Genomic DNA, 9816 nt, shown 5'->3' with positions numbered 1-9816 from the left:
TTTACAACCACTTGGATTCCTTGCTCTGTTTTGAAGACCTTTCCAGATCTTCACTATTTGAGTGGTTTGAAAATTTCTCATAAATTCCAGTCTAAACTTATACACGACCAATTTACAACTATTTGATGTGGTGCCAGTATTAGTTTAAGATAATTTTTCCCCTCTCTTGATGTGTAGCCAACTTGAACGTATTTATAAAAAGCTACTATATTGCCCTTGTTTAGCAGACTGAACCAAGCCACACTTTCTAATTTGTTTTCTAACACAGATACTGCACTTCTGTCATCATCCAAGTAACCTTGCCTGACATTTGCTGCAGTTCAAGTTCATAATATTTCACAATGGACACAAGAACAGGACCCTTCAAGATCCAGGACCTGTGCCTTATATAAGGATATTCATGTTCCACTTTCATGGTAGTATTTCACTCCATGTATCCTAGCTGGAGCCACGTTAGTTTTGTCTTCAGGGGGATGACTTAAGCAATTCAAACCAGTAAAATTATTGACACATAGTACAGAACTCCTTCCTTTTTGCATCAAATGACAAGATTCTATTTTATGACAGCGAACCCAATTATTGATAATTAATTGCATGGCTTTGCACTTTCTGCACTACTCAAATTTATCTCTTTTCTACCACTCCAGGTAAAGATTTTACCTGATTTTTCTTTTATGATGAACTAGTCTTGAATTGGGAATGCCTACCGATTCCTTACTTTCACAATCGATATAAAGAAAAACGTTTGTAAATGAACAGTCACTTTCATTACGTTTGATAAGAACAACTCCACCTTAGATCTCAAAGTGAAAGACTCTGTCTCCAGTCAGCAAAACCACCAGCATTTCTGCCAGCTTAGATCTGTCCCGTAAGTGTCATGGAAAATTATAAAAAAATCCCCTACCACTTGCAAGGTATTTGGATGTCCTAACACTAGAGGAGGAAAGACAAGGGGAAGGAAGAGGTAAACAACAGACATTTCTGAAAACTAGCCTGTGATTTAAATTCTGAGGAAACTTAGAAACTTACTTATCTAATGTCCTCTGGGAAATCTTGAGTTCATCACAAGCTGCCTTTTATGCTCAAATCGGTGGTAAAGTTCAAAGTTTCACCATTGATGGATGTTACTGTCTAGGATAGGTCTTCTCTTGCATGGATCACATTCCTGCCACAGGTAGCAGTCATCTCTGCAAGCTGCAAAGCTTTTTCACTAAGGTTTGAATATGGGCTTAAGAAATGCAAGTTCTGTGAAATATGAAATGTGCATCAGTAAGCAGTAGGAAAAAGGAAAGACCTTTGAAATGTTAACAGTTTATTTGAGATGGACTTCTCTGATGCTGGCATTATATTAATCTCCATTCTTCTCAATTCAGCCACACGCTAGTTCTCCCTTTTCTTTAACATCCAACCCTGCTTCAGGTTGAGATTGAAACTCAGTCTTTTTTTTAATCTCTTTTAACCTATTGTTGATACTCAATCCTATTCCATGAATTTGCTTGTCAGAAAATTTCACAGGTACTCAGAGAAAATTTAACAGGGACCGGAGTGTACTGGATTGAGAGAGACATGTCTAGAGGTGAGGATTAGCTGTGCTTTCTGGAAGAGCAATTGTGCCAGTGAATCATAACTTTTTCTTCTTCAAATAAAAATCAGTTCTATTTCTTCTTAAGAAGATCTGGGTGAGTAGAAACAACACCAAAAATTTCAGGGTACCACAACAGCATTTCAGAATCAAAAATTGTCCGGTAGCTTTTCCTTTTCACTTGCACATTTTGGCTTGTCATGACTTCTTTAACTTTTGGAGAGGAAGAGTTTCTGCAGAGAAAAACACCTTTTAGTCAAAAATTTGCCTGGACAAATACTGTAGGTAAGCTCTAGAATATGTTCTCCTCTCCCTAGTCATTCCCTAGAGATGTGAGATACCTGTATGATGTAGATGCACAGGGACAGGCACACAAGTCAGTTTTGACCTCCTTTCTCCCAGTACCCTACCGAGCACCAGCACAGGATCAACACCAAGTGAAAGAGACATTTTTCCATGCCACTTGGTGCTGACAGCAGTGCCTAACCTAATAGGTTTGACAGCTAACCCAAGTATTTGTATGAAGGACCCAGATCTGACAGCATATGCATGCCACAAAGTTGCCAACCCATCTTTTTACCTGACCCAGAAGTACGCTGAGCAGCTCTACCAGATGAAAACTAAGCACATATATGATCGTTAAGTAAAAACTGAATACAGTGATTTAGGGACAAATTGCCCAAGTTAGCTTTTAAGTAAAGCTAGTTCTGCTGCATTCAGTGACACTGCTGACAACTTGACACACTAGCAAAGCAACTTTTACAATAAGGAGTCCTCCTCTCTAAGATGGGAAGGGCAAATGGGACAGCTGGATCCTCCTGTGGTATTTCATCTTTCCTTGAGGCCTCTTATTTTGTTGGTTTTTACTTGTCATTCTTGATAACATAATAATAGGCAATCCAACATAAGAAGCAGGTGTTTATTCCAATTTTGTCTTTCCAGTTTAAGTTATTGCACAAAATACATTTTTGGCCTTTATGTTATTCATAAATTGCCTCTGAGGGTTGGTATGTTCCTTAGGCCAGGGTTTGCTCAAGGGAGCTATTAGAAGGAAGACCTATGACCCTGTTAGGCAAAGATAAAAAGCAAATTCTGCAGAAATTTCCCCCTTCGGGCATCATTTCAACTCTCTCTCAGAGTTTTGTGGAGATATGCTTGCTGGCAGGTACACTGTAGGTGTCTGAATAAAGAATATTCCTGTCAATTGGGAACTCTGGACTAGTTGAAAAACGCTGTTCAGCACATACATTGAAACATGGAACAAGGGGAATTTATTGAATTAATTTCTGTCACTTCCCTCTGGGAAATAAACTGGCTACACCTAGTAAGTGAAACAAGAGCTTGCAACAAGATGAGGTAGAAAGAGACTTAGGGTAATAACTTGTCCTTAAGAACAGGCTAAAAAGCTGAGTACAAGTGGCTAGAAGCCACAACAGGAAGACAGGGCTGAAATTAAATAGTTGTATTTCTACTGGAATTAAGACATTGTGAAATAAACTTGATGGCCATTACCTTGAAGATGCCCTGCGTTAATGGTCACGTTTGACCAGCAGTATTCAGTCTATCTGAGAGGAAGACTGGCAAATGCCAGTCTGGCTGAGGGAGTGTAGCACATCCAACCACAAACCCCAGCACAAAAAGGTCTCCTGTCCTCAGTGGGACAAGCTTATCAACTCTTAAGTCATGCGTTTTCCAATAAGTCAGCCCCAAGAAGCTGTGGGCACCAGAGAGGCTAAAACTTGCAATTGCTGTCCTGTGGATAGCCCTCACTAAGAATTTGCACTATTCTGCCTTTACTTTTTGTCAGTTTCTTCCCAGCTACAGAAAAGTGTCTTTCTGAATCGTCACCTCAACTCCATGAGGCTGCCACTACCTTCCACCATTTCCATCAAGCTTCATGTGGTTTGACAGGTATTATGATCAATAATTTACATGTTAAGTCATCCTGTAAATTATAGGGCAGAATGGTAATTGTGGATAAGAGGTGCAACAGTCATTACAGCCTCAACTAACTACAAGGTAGATTCTCCAACTGTACATGAATTCTGTGTTCATTTTCAGTGAGCTTTTACTATTACGCACATATGGAGGGGAAAAGTTTTTGACCAGAAGAAACTAAAAAAGTAAAACTTTTTTTCATGAGAAGCTCATGTTCTCTCAAGAATACGTACTGTAAAGTAGCTTCAGAACAGCTAAACTTCACTGACTATAAAGCTCAAAGTCAAGACAAGAAAACTTTCTTTTTGTTACCCAGACAAAAAATGGATGGCGTACAAAATGTAACTTTCATATGCTGATGCTGTGAAGTCCGTAATGCCTTGCTGCTACACCACTCTTTTCATTGTGGTGTTATTCTTTTAACAGAAAGAGAACAAAACACAAAGGGAGCAAGTCGTTTACTTGGAGTCACATAGAAAATCAGAACTGAACAAGGCTACTTTTTTTCACTCTCTCTTCCCAGTACTCCTAGCTACCCAGCTCACAGCACCTTCAAAACACCATCAAGCCTAGGAAAGTAAACGAAATGTTCACATAGCCATGAATGAACAGCCAACACACATAAGGACTGAGACAACTGGCTTGAAATCCAAACTTGCATAATTCGCTTGATGCTAACAACCACCTGCCTCTACCAGTTGTGTCCCTTTCTGCTCCTGCCCGTTTTCATCCTCTATTTTGACAGCTGGAGAGGACAATAATTTTCCTGGAGGCTCCACGCCAAAAAAATGGGCTAAAGACAGGGTACTCTAAGCAGAGAGTTTGAGCCGTTGCCTGCTTCTGATTCAAGGGCAACGAGTCTCTGCCACCGCCGTACTGAGCAGCAAGTGAGGAAGTTTCTGTCTGTGCAGAACTGGTTCACTTCTCCCTCAAATTATTGCATTAGGCAAATATCAGAGTAAGGAGTGTCCTGGAAAAGGGTTTGGTCTCAGCTCTAAAATTACACGGGGAACTACAGAAAAAGCATCAGTGCTGTGCAACTAGTGGAAGCCTCTACCTACAGGGAGTGTGTTAGTCCATTCACTTTGGTACTGAATCTTAAATTCTGATGACATGGCGGATTTAGTCATGGCGGAGCACTCTATGCAATTTTGTTAACAGAAGAGCATAAGACTCTTTTTAGAGCGGTATTTCATGTGCTTTTATAGGACAAGGACCACTGAATGTGGACTTTTTTCCCCTTCATGTACAATACTAATAATGAATGGACATTAATGCTCTAACTTCTTTACAGGTCTCCACAAGTAGTTTCCGTGGATACAGCAACCTCTGAATGCTCTGTTACCTCGTGAACAGAGAGAATCTGGTATTCTTCCACTATAACTCATGTCTTTTATTATCTTTCCTTGTCTTTTATACCGTGCTCTAATTTAAAGACTGTAACACTCAAGATCACTGTGTACTGTCAGGAGAGATTCTATTTATAGTCTGTCCGTATCTAAACCTGACTTTTGTTTTTTCCATTGCACGATGCTTCCATTAGTGTACCTGACACAGCTGCATCTTTGTTAAAGAATAGGTTGCACTCCCTTTTCAGCGCCACTTTACTAGCAGCAGGACACTCCTCTGGAAGAGCTGAGTTGCTTATACGTAGTTGGCTATCTGCCTAAGGCCAGTCTTAAGATTTTTGTTTCAAAATGTTTCGCTTTGCTTTCTCAAGCAAAAGGTGGTCAAGGTGGTTTTGAGTGATTGGATTCACATCCTTGCTTTCTCAAATCTTCTTGTCCTTTAGTTCTACAGTAGTCTGATGAATCTTCTTGAACTCTCCCTCTTCCTTTCTTGACCAGCCTTTTGTCAAAGGTAGATAAGAGAAACAGGCCAACTGACTTTGCATTTCGGAGCTGAGGAACACAACCCTAAACACCCAACAAGTCCTTATGTTACACAGTACCGGGCCACACGAACAGTCCGACTGCTCCAGTACCTCACCTCACATGGTGACTGGCACGATGCTCCTCTGGGACAAACAAAAAAGTCTGCAGAGAGCAATGAAGGGTAGTCAGATCACAAAGAAAACCTCCTCTTCATCTCCACTAGTCAGATATTCCCGGTGCAACCTTCCTGAAAGTTAGAATTTTTTGTTCACTCTCTATTTTACAATACCTACTACATGAATCGTGTATATTCTTGTTATTCTTATAATTTTTTTTCCTTAGGAAGAGACATTAAGCACTTCTCCTCAATTACATCTCCTCTATATCCTATCTTGGATCTCTTCGACCCTTACATTTGCACCATTGCCTCATATACTTTCAAGCAAAAGTGCTGCTTTTTAAAATAGAAGAGGTAATACCTAATAAATTTTTAAACTGCTAATGAGCCACCTGTCACTTCTCTTTTTATCTACTTTGAAATACAGCAGCAATAGAGTTGCTGCTTCAAGTTTTGCTCTTCCATTTATTCAAAATACCACATTTAAACAGACCCTCTTCTACCTTGCTGTTGGCTTTTTTAAGGATATGCGGCCACAGGGAAAATGACATTTGCTCATCACGTCGTCTCAATTATTTTGTTGGCAACTACTTTCTCTTGAGAAACGTATCGATTTAATAAGAAGAGTATGCTTTCAAATTTCTACACATTTCAGAAATCCGTTTCAGTTACCTCTAATGAGAGGGCACACGTCACAGTTGTTTAGAGAAGCTTTTCTGTAAGAGAAGTCAAAACTTACTGTACAACTCGAGTTTTTCAGAGGAATGGGGAAAGACCACATTGTTTAACATGCCTGTGAAACATTGAATGAAGCCACAGCATGCCCACCAAAATACCTGCCTGTCCCAAAAGTGCTGGTCAGCGAGACCACACAACACCAGAGCTCCTGCCTGAAAGTCAGTGACTAGGGACAGAGGAACCTCAGTGACAATGAGCAGCAGTCAACTCAATTAAAAGCTGTCTATCAGAACTTGCTCCTCTGATGGAAAGTTAGAATTTAACTCAACATCAATTTTCAAGGGAAAGTCTCTCCAATTTCAATTAGGGGTGAAAAAATATTCTTGGCATTTTTTTCAGCCCCAAATCAAAAGTTTCCATTGGTTTGAGCCTGTGGCTTTTCCTTTTTAGTTTTTCACCTTGGAGATTTTAAAGACATAATTTCTGCCAAAAGCTTAATACTTTGCAACTAAAAAACAATCCTATGGAAAAGCCTCCTTTTCTGGATTGTTCTACAGGTATGTGCTCTTACCCCCTTCTGCCTCAGAATATTTAGTTTCCTAATTTTTGTCAAAACCCCAAGAATTTCTTCCAGAATCACAAGCCCTAGCATGTTGAGCTCTTTTGAACACAATGTCCTTAATTTGACTGCCTCTGGGTGGGAACAGCACCCTCCTGAAACCTGACCCCTCTCTGATTTCCGATCCACTGCAAACGTGACCTATGGAGTCTACATCTCTGTCGTCTTACACGCTGTGAAGCCTTATCCATCTGTGTGAGGTCTATGTGAGACAATTCCACCTTAGAAGCATGAAAGCACAGAGAAACAGGCTTGTTTACCACAGCAGGTTTTTTTTCTTCAAATGTCACCAATATTGAAAATATCTCCAGGATATCACAATATTTTTCAATGTTGGTGACATTGTTATTCTGAGAGAAAGTTGTTTCATGTGCAACATCCTGAACAAAAGCCCCGTATCATTGAGTCTGGCCAACTGAAGACGGTGTGAATGCCCCACAGGCACAGAAGCTTCCCAATCCATGTTTCTGTTGGCCGAAAAAGATTTTCCCCACCCACCCACCCACCCACCCACAAAACCCACCAACACTCTAAATGCAAGCCAAAAGACACAACAAGGATTAAATTTAGTTATCCATTTTAAACAATGGTCCATCTTCTTGAGAATGCATTAAACAATCCTCTCTCTCAGGAGCCTGCAGTAGCTCTGGATCTTTCACAGATTAATCTTATTAACTCAGCTTCCTTAATGCCTTGTACACACTGCAAGAAGACAGGTAAACAAGAGTGAGCAGGACAGTGATTCTCATCTTTTCGTTACAGGACACAGGTGATTTCCATTTAGGATAATCATCCTTCCCCCGTGAATAAATACTCTCTGCAGCCTTAAGAGTGAGTTGAAGATTGAGATGAACTGCCAAGAACAAACACGAACAGGTAAGGCTCAAACCTGCCCAATGGCAATACTCTCAATGAAGTAATCAGCTCACTTTTTTCCGTAACAGCCTTCCGCTGACCACTAATCGAGCTTTCTGTTTTCCTTTTAGGGCCATCTGTGCATCAAATAGTAAGGGAACAGGTTTCCCCCGTGGCGTACTGAGCTGCTCCTAGCCAGCACCAAGTCCCACGCATTTTCCTCTCCAGAGAGTCTGGGAAGTTTCAGACTGCAAAACTCCGCTTGGATTTCTTTCCCAGCAAAATCTCAGGAGAACCTTTGCTATGGGTAAGAGGTAGAAGCCTTCCAGTGCCTTCTGGCACCAGTGCCTTTCTTGCTCCCTGCAGTCTGCCTCTCCCTGTCTGTCCGCTGGGACTCCAGCAGCATTTGTGATTGTTGCAGCTCCAGGCAGCCTGGCACCTTCACAGAGGAAAAGACCAGCTGGTTATCCCAGTAATGACACTGGTGCAGAGGCCCCTGGCAGACCTGCGTGTCACACTGAGAAGCTCACTTCTCTATATGCCTTTCCCCGTGTCAGGTTTTTTGCACTCACTGAACTGCTCAAAGAAGAGAAGAATGCTTCTTCAATTAACCACCTAAAGGAAAGGATGCTCAATATTAGCAAGGCATATTCATTTTTCCAAAGCATATTGTGGATCTCATCTCTATGTATTCTTTGTTAGATCTGTTGCCTTGGATAGCGACTAAGCTTAAATCTAGACATGGCTGTTTAAGAAATGCTGTTGATTGTGCCATTCCCAATCCAATAACTGTATTTAAGTCAAAAGGATTATCTATATGTCATGTGGGTTATATTGCATGAGGCTTGTTTATACAGTACCTCTTTTACATAGTGGAAATATTTCAGATGAAGAGAAAGACTAACGGGTAAGGACCTTTACCCATTTGAATGAGTTACAGTAGAAGAGTAAACTAAAGTTTCTCTAGCTTTAGTCTTCGTTTATGCCTCAAACAGTGGGTCTGCTGGTCCTTGTCAAAAAGGCATCCCTGCAGATTTCCCATGCAAAGAGGCAGCCAATAAGTGACATTTCCAGAGAGAGAGGAGTTAAAAAGAACGGCGTGTACTCTTCCAGTGAATTTCAGGCTCAGGAGGATGTCAGGAGAACTCCTTTGTGACCTGGAAGGGCACAGGTCTGCTCCTGCTTCGACCTCAATAGCGTGGGCAGGTGCTGAGAGAGCACAGTGGAGAACTGTTTGACAAATGGCGGCCAAGCACCTCAGATGTCAGCTCTTCAACGTGGCCCATGACTGCAGCTTGGTTTTGGCTCCAGCTGCCCCCGTCAAGGCCTAAAAGGTTTCAGATATCATTTTTAAGGGCCAAATGCCTTTGAGACAAAAACAATTTATACAGAAGAGGCAGAAGTAGAAATAAAGTAAAGCCACAAATGGTCAGCAGTATCCAACCAAAACCTGCTTCAGGTGCTGCAAGAACACAATTGTCTTGCTCTCTTACAAATTTAAGTGTCTTCAATAAAAACCAGAAGCCCAGTGCTCATAGCAGATGATAAAACATCACCAAAGAATTCACAGCTGCACTGAGAGAACAGCAGGCTCCCAAAATAAGAACACTGCCTATTTCTGTAGCCGTGACATGTTCCTAAGCACTTTCAAAAAATCATTCAGCTTGCTCAGCCAGCAGACTTTACCAGACGCTCAAGTGATTGCAAAGGAGAGAGAAGAGGAAGCTGCCTTTTCTCTCGAGGTGAAGACGACTGACATCTCTGAACACTCTGGCTTCAGCATGATAATACTGAAGTATTTATCCACCCATAGCACATTTTGTCATACGTGAAATAAGAGGCTGAGCTTGACTTGCCAAATGGTCCCTACTAGCAATTTATTTCATAACTATTTGGGGGTGGTTCAGTTCTAGAAACATTTGTGCAGGCATGCAAGTCCCTAGTCTGAATTTCAGAAAGGTCCAGACCAAGATTTCTCTTTAACCCAGGCCACCATATCAATTACGGCAGCGGTCTCTACATGGGACTGCACTTTCAACTGAGCATTCTCATTGCCACCAAAAATTTTGGCAAAATCGCCTTCTTGCTCTCCCGGTGACAAACCATCAGTCTTGCTGGAAGAGTCTGGTGTGTTAATTCATAAGTTCTGGAA

At 41.2% G+C, this 9816-nt stretch overlaps 1 long non-coding RNA gene across 1 annotated transcript; it reads left to right on the top strand.

The window, feature by feature from the left end:
* The first annotated feature begins 3343 nt into the window (after window positions 1-3343).
* On the top strand, window positions 3344-7834 carry LOC148050505 (uncharacterized). Its single transcript, XR_015701069.1, has 3 exons — window positions 3344-3493; window positions 7572-7685; window positions 7796-7834. It is a non-coding gene; the product is annotated as an uncharacterized LOC148050505 (long non-coding RNA).
* Window positions 7835-9816: the final 1982 nt, after the last annotated feature.

The sequence above is a fragment of the Nipponia nippon genome, unplaced genomic scaffold (genome assembly GCF_047370975.1).
Source record: "Nipponia nippon isolate SJK-2023a ecotype South Korea unplaced genomic scaffold, ASM4737097v1 scaffold_8, whole genome shotgun sequence".
NCBI lineage: Eukaryota > Metazoa > Chordata > Aves > Pelecaniformes > Threskiornithidae > Nipponia > Nipponia nippon.
The sequence above is the reverse complement of the archived record's forward strand: the minus strand, read 5'-3'. Positions and strand labels throughout refer to the sequence as shown.